This window comes from Aythya ferina, assembly GCF_964211825.1.
Source record: "Aythya ferina genome assembly, chromosome: 22".
Classification (NCBI taxonomy): Eukaryota; Metazoa; Chordata; class Aves; order Anseriformes; family Anatidae; genus Aythya; species Aythya ferina.
Genome location: NC_140320.1, coordinates 3610195 through 3630499, shown reverse-complemented (window position 1 = coordinate 3630499; position 20305 = coordinate 3610195). Strand labels below are relative to the sequence as shown.

At 40.7% G+C, this 20305-nt stretch overlaps 1 protein-coding gene across 1 annotated transcript in view; it reads right to left on the bottom strand.

Annotated features, from left to right (window-relative positions):
- LOC311422437 (uncharacterized protein) overlaps positions 1 to 20305 on the bottom strand; it is a 128365-nt gene that overhangs the window by 99848 nt on the left and 8212 nt on the right. Inside the window, exons 2-5 of the mRNA XM_084495507.1 lie at positions 17756 to 17881; positions 17378 to 17512; positions 12185 to 12247; positions 8899 to 8957 (exon numbers count right to left, since the gene is read on the bottom strand). The gene's annotated coding sequence lies outside the window, so the exon portion shown is untranslated. The remainder of the gene's footprint in view (positions 1 to 8898; positions 8958 to 12184; positions 12248 to 17377; positions 17513 to 17755; positions 17882 to 20305) is intronic.

The following is a 20305-nucleotide window of genomic DNA, read 5'->3' as shown; positions in this document are numbered from 1 at the left end:
GGAAACCAGCAGCTTATGGTCTGGGTACAGAGGGGCTGCCTCCAGAAGAGAAAGTACAGTCTAAGGTAAAGTAACTAAGACTGCAGAATGGTCTTTCATTAGATTACTGTACCTGTGTCCTATCTGTGTGGCTCAGAATGTGTCACAGAACTGACCTAAGCACATTTCTACTACTGAAGAGTAACGGCACCTAAAAATGCTCAACTTTGTTCTGCTAAAGAAACCAGCTGGTAAGAAGAAATCTTGTGGGAGACAAAGAAAACAACCCAATGGGGCAGCTGACCTGTAGGGAGACACAGGGCTGGGCAGCACAGGCTTTGCTAGAAGCATCCTGGCCCATATTAGTACCCAAGCCTGCCTTGGAGAAGCAGGGAGTGCTAGCCAGCCTTCCAGGATTGCTAATGAGCAACCACCCCATGCTCCTGCAACTCACAGTCAGCTTCCTAAGAACTGCCCAAGGTAGTTATGCTGTTCCTAAGTGTAACCCTCCAACCACTGCTTTTGAGCACTGATGAGAAGACTCATCCTATTCCCAGCAGGACACATAATGAATAGAATGACTAAATTCCCTGTTTTCATTCTCATTCTGTGCTCTCCTGTACATAAGATGCAGTTGAATGTTCTGTCCCACTGTTTCTCATCTTGACAGGTGCATCACCAGCTTACTTAAGGTGAATGGGGACAGCAATGTGCTGTCAGTGTATTGATGTTGTTGCTAATACCATGGTTAACAAGCTTAGGGTGCACCTTAGTGCTTTTCTTGCAACAGAATTCAAACTAAAAAAATAGTTACAGCATATATTTTTTATACTTTTACCTTAATCAAAAGCAGTTAGCTGTGCAAGCAAAGAAATATGTAAGTAGCAAAGCAGCTGTTTTTTACCATGTGCTCAGAAGCACCATCTGGTGCACTGCCTCTCCTGATGCAAAATGAGTTCCTTGGTTGCTAATGACCTATAAGGATAACATTTGCTTGCTATAATCGCCGAGTCCCCAAACAAAATGTTACACAAAGTTTTTAAAGCAGAGTTTAACAAGACACACCCCAAAAGAAAAAAAAAGCATAGGTATTGAAACTACCTACTGGCAGCATGACTGCAGTAAGCATTTTGGAAGGTGTGCTAAACCAGATGCTGGGGGCAATCGGGACGAGCTCTTGTACTTAATTATTTCTTTCCACATGCACTTCATCAAGATTCTTAGACCACCAATCCAGGCTACCCGATTATATATCTATAGCTGGTGGATCAAGCAATTCCTGTATGGGTTAATAAGCTACTGGGGAAGCTACATGGGAGATGAAAACAAATTACAGTAGTACTGATATCTTGAAAGAGAGTTGCTAGTTATCATAGTGATTTTTTTTTGGCCTAGATTGGTGGGGCTCTTGGTGTTTCACCTCTAGAAGTACAGCTGGTAACTTACTGTCAAGGGAAGTAGGAGAATTTCTTCCATCCATTCTCAAGTTTGAAATCTGAGCACTAACCAAAGAAGAGGGCAGTTAGAAAGCAGTAACAGGCCAGTACAGACAGGGAAGTGTTTTTTGTTGTTGTTGGTTTTGGTTTTGTTTGTTTGTTTTGAGGTAGTTTTTGTTTGTTTGTTTGTTTTTGAAGGCAGGGAGTTGTATGTTTTTTCTTTTTTTTTGTTTGTTTGCTTTGTTTTTCCTTTCTTCTTTTTTTTTTTTTCTTTTTCTTTTTTTTTTTTTTTTTTTTTGAAGGCTGGGAGATATCGTATTGTGATTAATCAGAGGCCCTGAACAAGTGAGCACTGAGTCATGAGGTAACTGAAAATCAAGGACACAGAGCAGCTCAGAATCTCTGTATTACTGTCTGTGTGGAAACACTCAGGCTTTCTGTAACCAAACACAGGATTCTGCTTGCAGAACAACTCATCTGATTCCTTTCATCCCACTTATTTTTGCCATTGCCTCTAGAGCACAACTGCTACACTTCCTCTGTCCATCCATTACAGTTCATTAAAAATTTAGGAGGAATCCTGATTTTCATTTTGTAAACCTGCTTCACTATTCAACATGTATTTGAGCAGGGGAGATCACATAATAACAGCCTGTGATTTTCTCAGTTGGGAAGAAAGGATCTTTGTTTAAATCTGGTAAGAGACAGTATCCCAGGCTTTCATTTAAAAGCAAAACTTTAAGAGTTTTTACTTTCCTGAAGTGCTATATGTGATTTCACTATCACAATTCAGTGGAAACAGTCAGTGAATGTGTGAACACTGATTACACGTTGGGTACTTTGAGGCCATGGCCCTGTGCGTTCTCCCCTCACTATCTGTATTGTGATCCTAGATAAACCCTTTTTCTGTTTCCTTTCCTGCTTTTTAATAATCTGCCCATTTACACTGTAATTTGCTCACAGTAATGGGGTATGCTCAGTGTAACTGAGCTCTGAATTCAGCAGGTAGGAGTGTGCAATAATTTCTTACAGGAGAATTACATATAGAGTTGATCAGTCTGTGTCAGAGACTATTGCTCTGTTTCATTAGGCTGCTACATTTCCCTGCATGGGGGTACTTCTTATTTCTTAACTGAAAGTCTACATAATCAATTAATCTCACTGCACAATTCAACACAACAGTTCTGAGCTGTAGATTAGGAGACATTTCAATATGCAATGCACTGTCATGAAAAAATCATTATGTGGAACTCACTGTGAGGAGGTGGCAAAGATGCTGAAGGTGGCTACCAAGCTCTATTGAAGAACAGCCTGAAGTTACAAAAGGCTTTCATGTAGAAATGAGTGTTAAATAGCTTTCCTGGTCTGCTGTTAGGAAAATGCTTTTGCTTTTGCTTCTTTTCTTCTTACTTTATTGAGAAGAGTATTTCCTGTAGTCACTTCTTTGTTCGCCAGTTCTGCAATTATATGTTGATTGTTTATTTTTAAGGGAATGCGTTGGAACACAGGTATTCACTGCAGTGCTTAGTGCTTCCTATAGGGATCCATTTGGAAAAGCAGGCTTATAAATTGGGACACTGTTTTATATTTATTGGAAATCATTGGTTTTTGCTTTCTAACATGCTCTCTGTAAAAAGCAGCAACACTGGTGATGGAATATCACAGCTAGGGCTAAATTGCAAGAGGAAAAAGCTTTTATTCTAGAACATCAGTGAAAACCAAAAACTTGTGCCTTTGTTAAACTGATTTAAAATCTGTTACCTGCTATATATTTCAGCTGACAGAAAGATAATCTGGACAACTAACACCAAATCAGCTTTGATTAACAGATCAATTAACTAGCAAGTGTAAGGGCTAACCCAGGTCAGGTGCACTGAAAGTAGGTCTGATGCAAATGTTTTAGCCTCTTAGTGTAGGAAAAACAACCTGGCACATATTTGTTCTCTGAGTGAAATGACCTGAAGCTAACAATGTGAGTATTCTGTTAGTTGCATGTGAATCTCTTACATCGCTCATACCTTCACCTAGACAGCAAAAAACCCTGTTGTGTTAAAGAATACTCTTTGCTACAAAATGGATCAAGGTACATCCAAAACGACCTGACTTTTAAAAGCATTTATTTTCTTTTCAGCATTAGCATACTAAAAGATAAAAACCCCACTGTGTAACTGTAGAAAATGTCTTACCCATTAATAACAAGCTGTTGGAGGCTCAAGAGCTGTTTCATAGGACTAAATCCTGCGAACAGGCAATACCCCTTAAATTTACTAATACTACAGAAACTGCATTTAGAGCGCAAAGGCAATCTTAGCACACTAGCTTGTATGCATTTGCACTGCCTAACTGCTGAAGCAAGATATTAAACTTTTAAAAATTCATATGCATAACTGCTTGAAAATGCTCTGGTGGAGGAAAAACCCAGTGTGATTCCTTTCTTCCGTGTGAGCTTATAGCACAAGACAGCCATCTTGTTGCTCTGTGAACAGAATCTCTGAGAAGAGAGATCTTGAAAAACTCCAGGTACTGATGCTGCCTAGTTAAACAAGAAATTGTTCTTAAAATTCAGTATAGCAGTATGATGGTAACCGCAAAAAAGCTAATAGTTATGAATACCATACATCTACCTAACTGAGCTCTGCTCTAGTGCAACTGCAAAGTACTCCATCTCTTTTCCTTTCAATTAACCAGCATATTCTGGTACATAAAGGAATAAATACCAGGCTTTTCCTGGCTTTATTGAAAACTTAGCAAGAAGAAAGGAATCACTGATGCTAAGAAAGCTTAAGGGCAGGAGGCTGAAGCAGCCACCGCTGAGTGGAGAGATTTTGCTAAATAAAATAGGGGCCAAGTGCAGAGGGCACGGAACCAAGAATGTGAGAGATGATGGGGACAAGAAGTACGAGAGAAAAGCCCAGATGCTCTGGGAAGTGCTCTGCCCGAGCATACATACGAAAGTGCCAGAAATGGCATGTCACACCACACAAACCCAATATTTTCAGGGAAAACAAGGACAGTAAGCCTTCTGCAAGCTAACTGCTAGGCCAAAGATTTTTTATAAAAAGTTTTTATATCACCAAAAAGCAGTGAAGCTTATCCCAGAGCACAGCTAATGTGGAGTTCTTAAAGCACCAAGCAAAACGCGTGCTCCCATTCTCTAACAGATTTTCAGAGTTACACCAGCCAACTACACACAGTAACTTGCTATATAGGTCTACAAATTGGCAAGGAGAAAACCTGCAGGGAAACACAAAAGGCCATTTATTTCACCTTCAAGTATTTTCAAGCTTCTCATGCTTGGAGCCTTTTCTTGGCTCTGCTCAAGGTCCTGGTCCGTGAGAGATCTTTGGCACAGAGAGCTAGGCAGAACACAGGCTTTCTAAACACATCTATAGAGCGCAAGAATGATATTAGATTTTATACACTGTGAGGATAACCTAAGAATGAAGTCCAGAAACTGGAACTCAGGTACTCTGTGCTGCAAGCCCAGTGAATAAACTTTCACTTCAATAACTTCTTAAGACTCCTGAAACACGTTTTTTTTTTGTTGATCCCCCTTGCCTTTGTATGAAATTCTGCTTTCAGGCCATGGACCTATCTGGGGATTACTGGAGATGAAGCTTGTATTGATGGTTTGATTTCACATTAACAAGTCACTATGTAGGAAGCTGAGTGAGTGGCTGTGGCTGTGATCCAGTGCCTGGGGGAATGGCCTGGACACTGACTGCCCAGAGATAAATTACAGACTGTCTGTATCTATTGGAGGCCCTTTGTGTTATCCAAGCACAAACAAAGGCTGGGCAGAGAATGGATTGAAAGCAGCCCTGATGGGAAGGACTTGGGGGTGTTGGTGGAAGAAGGAGCTCTACACAAGCCAGCAATGTGTGCTTGCAGCCCAGAAAGCCAACAGTATCAAAAGCAGCATGAGTAGCAGGGCGAGGGAAGGGGTTGTTCCCCTGCGTTTGTATGTAGGTGGAAGAGAGGGGCAAAAAGCTCCTGACTGTGCTTCTGGCAAGGCCTGGTTTCTGTTTTGCTTCTTTATCAGAGAAATAACCATCAAGTTCTCACTGCACCACTTGTGGCTTGCAACTGCAAACAGAGCAGGCAATCTTCCTAAGTCAAGATTTGCTCTGCAGCGATGGTACTGAGAAAACTGTTTCTTGTGCTTGTAGGTACGGATCCTTGGGGACTTCAGGAGAAAAGAATGAGGAAAGGAACTAATCGAGTGTCTCTTCTAAAAGAAATCCTTGCTCCACATTTCTCTGTGACTCCATCCCATACCACACTGCACCACCTCCTGGTACAAAACTAAAGTCAAAATATAATTACAGAATGCATGTTAAGGGATGCATGTTGTATCTTTATACTAAACACCTTGCAACGTTCATAAAATACAAACAAGTGGTAGTAGAAATGCTCATCTAGACGATGAGGGAGTCGTCAATTACAAGTTGTGCACAGTTAACAGAAGAGCAACACACTGCTGGGCTTATCTTGTTCTGCCAAAGATCCCAGTGAAACCAGGCTCTGCATAGGAGGCTAGCATTGATATTACTTGCTTGTAATAGCTGTTAGCTGCCCTGGAGAAGTGGCACGAATTGTATTGTCACAATAGATAGGATGGTCTTAAGTCAGATACTCTTGCCAAAGAAGGTATTTATCTCCAGCCCTTACTGAATCTGCAGAGAGATGGCCTGTTGCGTTCCTGCTGCTGTGGCAGTAATTCCTGCAGCTTAACACAGATCCCAGTGCTGAGCCTTAGCCAACTACCCCTTTTGTTTGCCTATATTTAGTACTATGTAGACTATTGAGCCAGTGCTGCTGTTACCTCTCTAGGCATAAGCAGATCCAGAACAAACACTCCTCCTTGACTTATGAGAATAGGCAATGAATTGGGATTGCTTCTTCAAAAAAAGACCCTGAAAGAGGCCTTCTGTGTGTTTGGATTGTCCAAGCAAAGACAGAGAATTATCATTTACAACCGTTACAGTGGATAGGACACTGAAAAGCTGAGACAAATAATGCCTAGCACCTAGATACAGAAAAAAATCTTCTAACACTTACTTGTACTGATAATTTAGTTATTCATCTCAGTCCTCCTGGCTTAATTATCCTGCTGGCTAAATATGTGACTTACAACCCTTTTTCTCCCTTCCCACAGAGCGCTTCTGGAATCTGAGCTAGCTTCAGTAGGAAGAAGCTGCTCATTGCTCCGAATGGAGTGCTTTCTACTTACATTGTTGGAACAGAAAATGTCAGCATGAAAAGTTTCAAAAAAGAAGAGGTACAAATCCTAACTTTCTGCACTGTGACAGCGTTCCTAGTAGGAGAATATTCCTATCCACTCTCCAGAATCTAAGCACTTATGAAACATGCCATCAGATGTCAAAAGAATACCAGAGGAACTCCTGGCTACATATGAAAAAACAGGTGAAACCTGTGCCCAGAATAAGCATCTCTTTGTAAGGGAACAGAAAATGCAGGATATGTACTTCAACCTGCAGTCTACTCTTTATGTTACTGGCTTATGAATTTCTTTAAGGACACATGTGAAAAAAGGAAGCCTGTCATTAACATACATGCAAACTGGGGTCTCTCTTTTTCCACCCCAAATCCACATGTGTATGCGGTTTGTGTCAAATCATCTTAGTATTGAGTACTACATGGGCATCACCTGTTCTTTCATTGTTGCAAGTATAAAAGCTGGACTAGATGAAACCGAAAGAAGCTGTGTTTACATAAAATTGGGGGCTAAAACAGATTTTTTTCCCCCAACTACACAATTCTATTCGTGGAGTGATGTAGGATTTCCCTGCTGAGTCTGTTTCTCTGCTCTGTGCTACAGGTGCAATTCCTGCAAACGCTGCTGCACTTGCTGAGAATGCACTGTGAGATTCACTGATCTGTGAGGAAGGGAACGGAGGCTTCCCTTGTGTAAGAGAGGAAGGGAAGAACTGGCTCCAGGGATATCCACTTCACATTAAATATTAAGATTTTTTTTTTCTTTTTCTCTGAGTAAGCTGGGAAACTGCCAAAGAAGCCTACAGTGGCAACCCTGGTAGTTTGAGTTGAGTTGTGAGTATGCAGCATGCTGGGAATGCAGGGATCACTCCGAGTCATCAGATGCATGGCACGAACAGGATGCAAGATAGATTCCCTCTGTGAACACAAACCTGAGGTTTCCAAGTACCAAGAGGGTTAGGGGTTAAGGACCTCCATTTTGTAGAGAGCTGGAAGAAAGAAAGCAAGCACAGACTCCAAACAGCACACTGGTCAGCTTATATAATCTGATAATAAACCACCAGGGCTCCAAGTTCCATTTTGTGCTGCATGGCCTTTTAGTCAGATAAAGGTACTCAAACAGTTGCCTGTTACATACAATTTAATATCTTTTTTTCTGATTCAGCATGTTGTCTGTCTTACAGTCTGTCATGTGCTTGAGCAGAACATACTAGCCCCAGCTAACGTAAGGGCTAGAGCCTGTTGTATATGTTTACTTAGGGTCTTTCCTTTAGGGAAAGAGCTTCAGAAATCTGTAGCAGATTCAAGGTTTGTAAGACAGGTGCTTCTGGAAAATTTCTGAGTTAACTGCACAAGAAGCAGCTGATGAGGGAATGGAGACAAGACTGAGAGCCACATGTGCTAAGATGCTTCAGTCCTATCTCTTACTCAGGAACCTAAAGCTGCTTCTTGTTTAGCTGGTGGTGAGGTGTCCTAGGTGAACTGCTCACCCAGAATGTCAACTGAGGTGCAAGCTTGTGATCCCCTGTTTTATGAGCCCAGTTTATTGCAGTTTATTGCCCAGTTTATTTTAATATTAATTAAACATTAATATTTATTAATGTTTTCCAATTACTAAAACCCTGCAGTTCCCTCCAGAGAAGGAAAATGCATTGCTTTCCAAAGTATAGGACAAAGCATGATATTCTGACAGCAAAACAAAGAAGGATATCTACATACTCTCATCTCCTGCATCTGTTTGACTCCTACTTTAACAAAATATGAATGCTTTCACTAGGTATCTTTTGTAGATAGACTACAAAAAGATCCACAGTGGAACTTCTCAGAAATGACACTATAAATAAATCAGTTTTGATGAGTGAAACAGATCTCATCTCCTATACCTACCCATTCAATTTATTAGCCTTCCAAACACTTGAGTGTATTACAGTAGGAAAGCTCATCACAGATTTCAAGGAGAGAGAAAATCCCTGAAGAAATTTACCTGCCTTTTCCCTGCAGGAGCACCTGGACATTGTCAGCACAAATTTATGATGGAGGAAATATAGACGAAGTAAAGCAGAAAATGAGCCTGGAACCTGTTTTAAGTTTACTGTTTTGCTGAGTGTAAATCACTCAGCATTCCTAAAATATGCAACTACCTCTCAAGTACTTAAATTGCTTCAAAAAGGTAGTCTGAGGTACCTGAGAAACCTAAGAGCTTTTTGAGAAAAATGCATTTATTCTATGTTTTCTTTGCACTGACCTGACTGTCCCCTTACATTGTCTCTCCTACGACAGGACACGAAGCTCTTCCTCCTGTACCTGGAAACACAGCAAACCCAGTTTTAAACCCAAAACTTTAAAAACAAGCCCCACTCACTACAGTTAGAGTCTAAGTGCCCTGATTTCTACCCCATAACCTCAAGGAGCACTGTTAGGTGATAGTCTTATTTTTTCAACCCGTGCCACCCATTTTAGATTTAAGCTTCTATCTCTTGAAATATGCATGGCCCAGATTTCCACTGCCTCTATTTTTCTCTCCCTCTGTGATCACTTCTCTGATGGCATTTAACTCTCCCAGCATTACTCAGCTACTGCCTGTACTGCACATTTCTCAAGACCTCAGTGCTGCAGCTTCCCTCGACTAAACTCAAATTGGTGACCTTAGCAGCGAAAGTGAACAAAGATGGCTGGTCATAAACTGAATTTATTTGACTTCTAATGAAACTTTTTTTCTGACAGGTTTGTTGGGGCACTTTTGAGCTGACAGTTTTCGTTCCAGCACTGGTACTGATTCAGGTTTGTTGCCTGTTTACCATGCCTGCGGTGCACGCCTATTAGAAATAAATCACTTGCTAGCATCAAAACAGAAGGGTAAGCAGTAATTAATGGCATGTTCTATAAATTTCACCTCTTTCTCCTTCTCCTCTCTGCTAATAAATATGGAAGAGATGACTGAAGAGGTGTTCTGACAACACGGAGACAACGGAATATGTCTATTACTTACCTCAATAAAAAGCAACCCAAAAATGAAATAACTGTTTCCTGTCACCTCACCTCCCCACAGGGAAAAGTTTACTCTTCTCCCCACCTTAATCAAGTGCTTTGTGCTTCTGAATTTAATCTGATCTTACTGATGCTTCTGAAGCTCAGTAAGCATTGAAGGCAAGAAAAAACCCGTCTCACCCCCCTTACTCACAGCCTCTCTTTGTTGTGGCTTAGTATTAAATATTAACTTTCATGTTTTCTTGGGGCTGCGAAAGCCATTACGGAAAAGATCAAACCAATTTTTCTTTCCAGTATATGTGATTGTTTTCTACTTCCCTAAAAGGTTAATGTTTAAAATGAGTAATGGGTAGTGGGGGAGGAAGAGGGGAAGGAAAGGTTCTTCCTGCTTGCCCTTCTCTCAGCTCACACAGCACGGAGGTACTGCTGCTTCCTTGCACTCCTAGTCCTTACACAGCCTACAGAGCTGCTTGCCCTGGCATGGTGGACTCAGAAATGGGTTCAGCCCTAATGAATCTACTCACAAAATGAATCATTTTGTCCTCATCAATTCCTCTAACACTCCCTGATCAACAGTTTTTGCTGCTGCTGTCTCCAAGGCCATCAGATTAGTCCTCAAGACCCTGTGCAAACCAGTACCCATGAACTCAGAGCAGTTTCATGTCTTGGGAATCTGTGCAAATATTCCTCCTTGCTACTGATTTACCAGTGAACTTAACGGAATTAAATAAACACAGTTCAGGTCAGCCCAAAAAAATAGTTTAAAAAGCCACCAAGAACATAACAGTTCACACAAATTTAAGAAGTGCAGCATGAGATGTTGTACTTGTCAACAAGGAGAGCTGCCTACCACTCATGCTCATAACTTCATGGCAGCAGCAGGAAGAGAGCTCAGCTCTTCTTGCTTCCAAAATCAGGCTCTGAGCTGGCAAATGATATGAAGCCTGTGGCACAAAGCAACAGGATTCCAGCCAGCAGGAGGGCAGCAATGAAAGGCATGAAGCCACCCTGTATCAGAGCCTTACAGAACTAATGCAGTTCCATTTTGAAAAGCCATTGGATTATCCTGGAATAAATCCACATTGGAAAATATTATTACTTCTTATTAAATCAAAACCTGCTGGCTTGTAGACGAAAATAAGTAGTGCTGTGAACTCTTTTGGGGGTTGAAAATTTAAGGGAGCTTGACAATATGGAGAGAGCTCTTGAGCTGTAACAGAACATAATTCTTTGCAGGAGAGAAGAATGTAAAGAAATCTGTGAAGTCAATGACTAGTTTAGTCCAAAAATACATGGCACAAAGCACAAAGCAATTAGCACAGTGCCGAGAGTTCCTGTTGGATATATGTAAGCCTATATATATATATTCAACCAACAGTAAAAGTTAACAAACACATGGTTTCAGGGGAAGATGCTAAATGCAATGCATTTAATTAAAGGAAAAATATCTAACCTTATGCAATCATCTATTGTTGATCCCTGATGGCTATACCAAAAGTGGTAGTTTTGAAACCAACAGAACCCACAGCCGATGATGATCTCCCTCTGGAAACAGGCCAGTTGATCATCACAGCTCAGCAGTCCAGTCTTCTGAATGCTACAAAGCTGAGGCATGGCTTTTCACATAGCTACTCATTTTTTTCTCATTAGATTTCAGCCTCCTAGAGTTTCAGTTCACAAGTAAAACCATAGAACTGCTGACTTCCAGGCTGAAAGCCGTGCTGAAAATCTAGGTTTTCCTGTGGTTGTATCTAAATCCTATCATAATTTTCCACTACTCAGCTGTGTGGACTCTCAAAGCTGAACCTTCTGCATCTCTTCCTTTTTCAGTGCTCTCTGCATGGTCTTGCTACATGTACAGAAGCAACTGCACAACTTGATTATAGACACTCTCCAGAGATGGAGGGGGTGTACTCCTGTGTAGACTTTGAAAATCAATCTGCCACACTGGCTACTAATTGTAGGGCAAACATCTCTCTAAATCATGGTTTTCAGATTTCTGCAAATGCCTCTATAAAAAATCTAAATCAGAAGCAATAGCATTTTCTTTTAATAGACTCCAACCTTGTATTTCTCTCACCCAGGTGACTTTCTGTCTTGCTGTTCATCTCTTCCTTCTCTCTACACACCATCAGTTGAGATTCATTCTCCCTTATTTTTATACTAAGAAAAAAATGAACATGATCTACTGGTCACGGAAGATCCTGGTTAAAAACATCTTTTTGTTTGTTTGTTTGTTTGTTTTTCATCTACTGTTGTTCTATATAATGAATTTCTCTTCACATTCCTTAGTTCAGTCTGTTTAAATCGTAACCTCCTTAGGGCAAAGAGTACCCTGTGTGTCTGTATGCAATTATGAAGGCTTAAGAGAGAAAATACCTGGACCTTAGTTACAACCTGTGGCCACTACTGTAGTATTAAGGATAAATTCAGAGAGGCAGCCTGCCTACATCGTAAGGCTGGAAAAAAAAAAAAAAAAACAAACACACCATCAACAAGTATTGCATGTCATGGTGGAAAAGTGAACACAAGACAAAATTTACCTGGATGGCACAGCTGAACTGCACTTCATTATACTGCACTGGTGTCATGCTGAGTGTGATAAACTGTTGAGACAAAAAAATGAAACCCATGTCACAGGCAGTGTTAGGAAGTACATTGCTAAGGGTGCATTAAACTTTGATGGCTCCATTTATACATTATACATGTGCAAGTCAGCAAAGCTGTGCTGGTGGTAATTTTCCAAAGGAATCAGCTAATAATGTTACAGCACATGCTGGAACAAGCTATTGCACAGGTTGTTGTTCCTTTTTTTCTCTTTTTGCTTATTAGCACAGAAAATATGTAATGCTCCACACTATTCTATGCCCTAAGGTATAGTCCAAAGAGCAAAGCAAGGGGGAGTTGCAAGGAAGACTGATAGAGGTGCTTGGCCTCTACAAACAGCATGCTGATGAAGAGGAGAGGAGGGGATTACAATCAGAGGTCCCCTTACATTTGAACCACATATGACTCTCAATCTTAAAGAAAAGCCTACTGTAAGAATTATGCAAACTATACAACAAGAAACATCAGCGGTTTTTGGAGAGGCTGGACTCCTTCAAAGTCTGAGGCCACAGGTATTTAGAAACCATGCTGACAAACAGCATAAAATACCCAGATAGAGAAGGGCTGACAGCAAAGAAACCAGCTGATACTTCAGTGGTTTTCTCCTTTGAAGCAGAACTCCAGCTGATTACATGGTTGGAATATTTAAACAAAAACAAAAAGAAAGAAAGAAGGAAAGAAAGAAAGAAGGAAAGAAAGAAAGAAGGAAAGAAAGAAAGAAGGAAAGAAAGAAAGAAGGAAAGAAAGAAAGAAGGAAAGAAAGAAAGAAGGAAAGAAAGAAAGAAGGAAAGAAAGAAAGAAGGAAAGAAAGAAAGAAGGAAAGAAAGAAAGAAGGAAAGAAAGAAAGAAGGAAAGAAAGAAAGAAGGAAAGAAAGAAAGAAGGAAAGAAAGAAAGAAGGAAAGAAAGAAAGAAAGAAAGAAAGAAAGAAAGAAAGAAAGAAAGAAAGAAAGAAAGAAAGAAAGAAAGAAAGAAGGAAAGAAAGAAAGAAGGAAAGAAAGAAGGAAAGAAAGAAGGAAAGAAAGAAGGAAAGAAAGAAGGAAAGAAAGAAAGAAGGAAAGAAAGAAAGAAGGAAAGAAAGAAAGGAAGAAAGAAAGGAAGAAAGAAAGGAAGAAAGAAAGGAAGAAAGAAAGGAAGAAAGAAAGGAAGAAAGAAAGAAAGGATAGTACATGTTTTGTCCTCAGTGTGCCATTAATGCTGAGAACAATCAGTGCTGCACAAGGAAAGGCAGAAGGTATAGAGACTCAGGAGAGTGAAATAGCAAATCTCATGGAAATTTTCTATTTTCATCCCATTAATAGCAGTCTCTTGGACAAAGCATCAGCTAGTCCTGGCCCAATACATACTTTCACCAGTAATTCTCCAGTACTCCAACGATTCATGTAAGATCTGCGACAGCCCAATAGGAAAGGACAAGCACCTAGAAAACTTTGTTTTTGTAACATCAGGTGGAAAGGCATCATCTGTTTCTATGACCTCCTGAAGAACCCCTAAGCCTTATAAAATTTTCCAGGCTCTGGGAGAGTGTAAGACTGACTTGACTGGTTCTGTGGCAAATAAAGCAATGAATGAATATACTCTCTTGCTAATCTCAAAAATAAGGGAGACTCCATTGTATTCTGAGCCACATGAGCAACATATTAGTATAAAAACATGTATTTCTGAGATTTGAACAAGTTGTGTTATAAGTTTAAATGGTCCCAATTTAAATATCTGCGTCATCAGGGAGGATTAAAGGAGAATTGACATAAACAGGCTTGGAGGCAACAACTGTGTACTTGTTTTCGCCCAGCAGCAGTCACAGTAAGTTTTTCCTCAGTGCTAAAACTTCTTTATATACTACTGTAACAGGTAGTAAAACCAACAGCAAAAGCGGTGAGAACCTGCAGTTGAAGTGAAACGTTCCAGACCATTACCTACAGGATGATGCTTCCCTCTACCCAGTGTGAACAGAAACAGAAGCGCTCTAACTCACAGAAGTGGGCTTTGTCATTTCAAATAACTCACTTTCAATACTCGCGTCCTAAGGATGCTGCAGCCTGAATTTAGTTGCTGCAAAATGCTTTGCCTATTTCCAAATCTCAGAAGTAATTCTGTGCTCATTGTAGGATGAAGCTCTACTGAAGAAAATTACTCCTGCTAAGGAGACTTTAGAAAAGTGAACACGGTGATTTCTCCACCGTACGCTGCTATCAGTTTAGCTCATAGAGCCCCTTCTCCAAGCTAGTCCCACTTTGTTGCTGTTGTTATTCCACTCTCACCTCTTGCTGTAGCTTTATTTACTTCTGAGTCCTGCACGGCCTTGGTTTATTTCGTGCAGCGCCTTGCACAGCCGCGCTGCTCTCCCTGACTCGTCGTTTCATGCACGGAAATACAAAGACGGATGTTTCCCTATTCTGCAGCCCGCAGGTGCTATCTCAGTAGCACATAACTATCACAAGCACTGCTTGCATTTGCAGGATACAAAATTGAAATTCCACCAACAATATCAGAAACATAAAGAACAAGCAGTGGAATTGCTTGTGCTTTATAGACGCTTCCTGACAGGAGCTTATCTCTGTCTGTACCACGCGTTGTTATTCCCGTAAACACTGCATGCTGGTATATTACGGTTAATGAAATGCAGTCCTAACAACTCGTAAGATACAGCAGGACTGTTAGAGCTTCTTGCAGTGACTGGATAATTCAATGTGCTGTGCTTAACAGGAAGAAAAATGTGGGAAAGAATAGATTATTAGTGCAAGAAAAATAAACAAGAAGTAACTCCATGACCAGAGGGAACTTTTTATGACTTTCTGGCATTCAGGTCTCAATTATCAGAGACACGAGTCAGATCATAAACACTATTTCTCTCTGGCAGAGGTAGGCTGCTTTATTACAGGCCTTGGAAAGAGTGAATGTTTTGATAATGGAGTTAAAGGAAAAACAGAACCTCACAATTTGAGGGTAGCCTTTTCTGATCATGATACTGGTGCTGTGCTAGGTGAAAAGTAAATCAATAATACAGCCCTCGGGAAGGCTCTATTTATGAAAAATTCTGTAAATGGATGCTTATGTGCTGCTGGCAAAAGATAACATTTTCTTTAAGGGGCCTAGATCTCTGGAGATAAAGAGAGGTTGGATGGAAGTCAAGGTATATTTATACACGGACTGTATAAAGATACACACACCGTGGCTCAATTTGTCAAATTTAAAACATGAAAGACAGATGGAGGTTTGGGGAAGGTAGCCCGGTTATAGCCTGCATGAAAGTATTTCCTTGGGAGGCAGAATCCGACCCACTGTGCACAAGCGAGCAGTGGGGAATCACTCAGGAGGGGCCTCCCTCCGATCTGTTGTGCAGCTCGTACAAAGGTACAGCACAGCAGGTGAATTCTGTAGGAAGGGGTTTTTGAAGCTTTGCTTTCTCTGGAGAGAAAATCCATCATATAGGGGTGAAGAGGAGCTAGGGGCTGCACCACACACTTTTGCAATAATCCTGTGCTACTGCTATATCTGTAACTTTCCAGTTTTACACAGTTTGTCCAGCTCAGCTGATACACAGAATATTGTTAAACAAAAACATTTTTGGAAAAAGAATTCCACTTCCACAGCTGTTCTATTGATGGCACGTGAATGCTTAAATCTCTCTCTTGGCTTCTTCCCTTATGAGGCCAAGGAAATCAAACAGCTCTGACACATTTTAAAATGCTCGTTAAAAGATGTAAAAGATTCCCTCCAACACTGGCAGAAGGAGCATGTGTGTGCATGCACCCATGTTTCTAAGAGCTTTGTTTCGAATTCAAGGACTAAAGGGGGGCTTTCAAAAACCCAAGGGAAGGTCACCTATCACTGATCTGACAAATTGCATGTAACTGCCCTTGTGCCATTGAAGCTCTTCCCCCAGTATTTTGTCCTTGTGAAAAGAAGGGGAATTGCAGCCTGTCTGTGAATAGGACAGCACTCTCCAATTAATACCACATGGCTGCTTCCTACCACACATGCTCTCTTCCTAGATGTTTTGTGTTGGCTTTTAACAGTCACTTTACCGACGGGATGAAAAGAAGAAGCCTGCTCTTTTACAGATATTGCCTTGCATTTATCACTCCTTACTTTAAAGCTGTTCCCCGTGGTAACCACATTAGCATCCTACTTACTCCAGGCTCCTTCCACAACCAAAGCAGAGACTTCAAATGGGATGAGCTGTGCTCTGCACATCTCCTCCTATCCACTGACTTCAGAGGGAGCTTAAGGCACCAGATTCCTAATCTACATGCTTCAGTTTACTATAAAATACAACAAATTTGGACAGTAGCACTTTTAGTTGTGTTCTCAAACCACGTTAATAACCAAGATTCATGCTCAAACTTTTACAAGTGAAACTACCCAGACATATGTCTATTATTACCCTAGCCAACTGCTTCACTGTTTTACACACTATTCTTACCCTTTATGTCTTTTTGCACTCCAACCTACAAAGGCTTGGGAACAAGCTTAGCATCCTCCCATTAAATGTTTAAATCTTTGCATCATTACAACTTTAGATTATAAACCTTCTCGGGTTATTAGTTTTGTGCAACACCCCTCTCCCAACATAAAAGCATTACAAATGCCTGGGGGAGATGAGGGTAGCAACCAAAGTTTTTTGCAAGTTTCTCCTATACTGTTTTCCACTGTCTGATTTATGCCTTAGCACAGTTCCCCTCTTCTCCCAGAGGAAAAGTATAATCATCTCAATTTTACAAACAAAGCATTAGCTAAAATAAACTGTTACTCATAGGTCACACAGGGAATAAGTGGTAAAGTTGGAAATGAAACCCAAGAGCCTTGCCTAACCAGTTCCCTACTCTAATTTACATCGAGCATGAGGAGAAAAAGCCTGCCCATCCATCTGGACATCCACATGATGGGGAAATTTTATTGTAAAAATACCTCTAATTACTATTTCAGAAGGCAGGTTTGGAATTACAGATGGAGTGCAAGCTTTCTTGCTTTTGCTGAAATTAGCTTCAAAGCTTCTGCTTTTTTTCTCATTTCAGAAAAGCTCTAGGAGCAGAAATTCAGGATTAATCATGAAAATGGTTTCTTCTCAAAGAGTTGAGATCATTGGTTTGAAAGTGCAACTTAGTGCAGACTAATAAACTCTCCTTACCATGAAAAAGATTGTGTTGGCTGAGTACCTCAATCTGATTAGAAATGCTTAAGTGCTGAAAATTTGGCATTAAGATAGGGGCTTCTGCTATGGGTGTTTCAGCAAACATTTCCAAATTCCTGGAACTTAGAGCACCTGTCAAGAAAAAGAACACATATTTTGTTTCCAGTCTTAGTCACGCTGTCTCTCTGACTTGATATTCCAACCCCAGTTGACTAGGCACCCATGACAGCATGTTATGAATAAGCCTAAACAGCAATGAACAGAAAATCAACGTGACAAAAAATGCATTCAAACATCAGAAGATACAAGTCTAGAAAATATGTTTGTGTGAAGCATGCATGCACATCTATGCAGTAGTATTCAAGTCTGCATTACCTCATCTTTGATAAAAGCATAGAGCGATACTTCATGCAAATACACGCAGCAGAAAAACACATATAGATGTGTATAAGTGGACTGCATGACATCTTGTACCAAGTATTTCAATTCCTTCATTGGTTTCTGCATGGAAAAAGAACAAAGGACATCAAGCAAGAAAATTAAAGAATTTCACTCAGAAGTGGAAAGCTAACCCATGAAAGCGTGACATTGTATTTTGTCCTAGACCTCTCAGTAGAAAGATTTTCTTGGAAAAGTTAGTCAGCTAGTCATCAGAACATGATTTATTAATGTCTGCTAACATGGGGAGAATAAGTAAATTAATAAGGCTGTGAGGGAAATATTTCTGCTCTGGATTCACTCCAGTCAGAGACAGGGATAAGAGAGCTATAGCTCAGTCCCTACAGAACAGGATTTTGTTATTTTTCTGATGATGATGAAAAGGCAAGAGCATGAGGCCCCAGACAATTTTACCCATCGAAAAGATTTCCAGAAGTGGTTCCCAGTAGTCAAGCTTTTTGCGTTATTCGAACAGTAAAAATAAAAAAGTACAGAAACTGGCACGAGAAAGTTCTCAGCTGCTGTTAAAACCAGCAAGGCTCCTGTGTGAAAGCTGCACAGCGGCAGGGAAGGAAGGAAGAAGTGAGCCCCAGTGAGCCCCTCAGGCATGAGAACCAGGTTTGCAAACTCGAGCAGCCTATTCTCTCCTACTGTGATAGAGCAGCCGGAGTTCCTGTGACTCAAGTGGCAAGTTTCCCACCTCGCTTGTGTCAAACAGAGCTTGGTGAACAGAAGCAGCATCCCAATACTTCCTTTCCGAGGGTTGTAAAAAAATCTGAAGAAACCAAGAAGCAGCGTGCAAGGCATTTTCAAAAGTGTCATGTAATTTACAAACATACGTGAAAACATATCGGGGAATAGTTACTCAGGGCATGTTTCTGTGTACAGCACCGTAAGTTAACACTCTGAACTATCAGCTGTATGTGTTAGGTCTCTTCTATTAGCTCAGATAAGAACCTTTTGCTTTTCATGCCTGACTGCTTCTGAAATAGTGTTTTCTTTTCCCCCCAGGAACCTGTATGAACAGAATTAGAACATCAAAGCTTAGACTGACAGCTATTCAGGTCTAGACTTGGAAAATAAAACAATTCCACCAGCAAGTTCTCGTGATTAGCCAGATAATGCATTCAATTAGAGCACAAACATGCTGCAGGCTTATCTACACGGTTACAGCCACAGTTAAACTTACAGGATCATCTCGGAGATGCAGCCACTCCAACGCCATGTGTTGGTATCTGATCTTCTGGACCTGTGACTAGCACAGACACAGTCCCCGTGCCCAACACGGACAGGCTTTCAGAGTAAAGGGAAGCCTGTCCATTTAGTTAAGATATTTGGGAGGCACAGGGGGAATGCCTTGCATATTCAGAGCAGAAGGAACAAGGATGCTGGAGCAAAACCTTGCACAAAGTTATAGTCTGCAAGACACCAAAAAGGTTCTCCAACAAGTTTTTGAACACTGCAGAGCGCATGAAAGTTCATCACTGAACTCTGTTCAGTGATGAACAATAAGAGAAGGGCTGTTTAAAAAGGCATTGTGAAAGTTTCTGTGGACAGTTTTATCCCCGGTTATTTCAATAACTGGGGGAGACAAAGTATTTCATATTGAAATTCTGTCAAGTAGCTACAGATTCCAGTTTAAAGAAAGGGAAATAACGTGTACCTGTGAACATGCCTCTGGGAGCACACAAACTAGAACAAGGATTTTTACGTGCTTAGTAATTCCATTATCCTAACTGGTACAAAGCCAGACTAGAATACTTTAAGATGTTGCATGAAATTATAGTTTCAGAAAGGGCAATAACATCAGTGTAAATGGACCATTCTGCCTACAGCTTTATTGAAAATACAGGGTTTTCACAGAATCACAGAATTTCTAGGTTGGAAGAGACCTCAAGATCATCGAGTCCAACCTCTGACCTAACGCTAACAGTCCCCACTAAACCATATCCCTGAGCTCTACAACACTTCAGATTTTTCAGTGGTTTTACGTCCTCATCTGTCTTTTTTTTTTTTTTTTTTTTTGTCTCATCTGAGTCTCCGAGTAGATTTGAGACAACATGGTTAAATGTGACAGAGGGACAAGAGACAAAGAAAATAAACCCTCACAGAAATCTTGTGAACAGGTAAAGGTAAGCAAAGACATGCAGCAAGTATTCTGCAAGAAGGAAGGTGAGGGCATTTTGTTAGGAAGGAAGTCAAAGCACCAGGCCCTGAAAGGCTTTCACCACCATTTCCTGGGTGCTGAAGTCCATTAACCATGAGGAATAACTCACGGGAAGCCACGACTCAACACTTCTGGTATTCAAAGGCCCTCTGCCTTCGAGGTATACAGCATGGTCATGAAGTCTACTTCGGAACCTTGCGTGGCAGTGCAAAAAAAAAAAAGCCAAAACAAGATAAAAGTTTTAGTAGACCATATTTTATAATCATATAATTACTCTGTAATTACCCAACAATTACAGTACAATTACACAAGGCATTTGT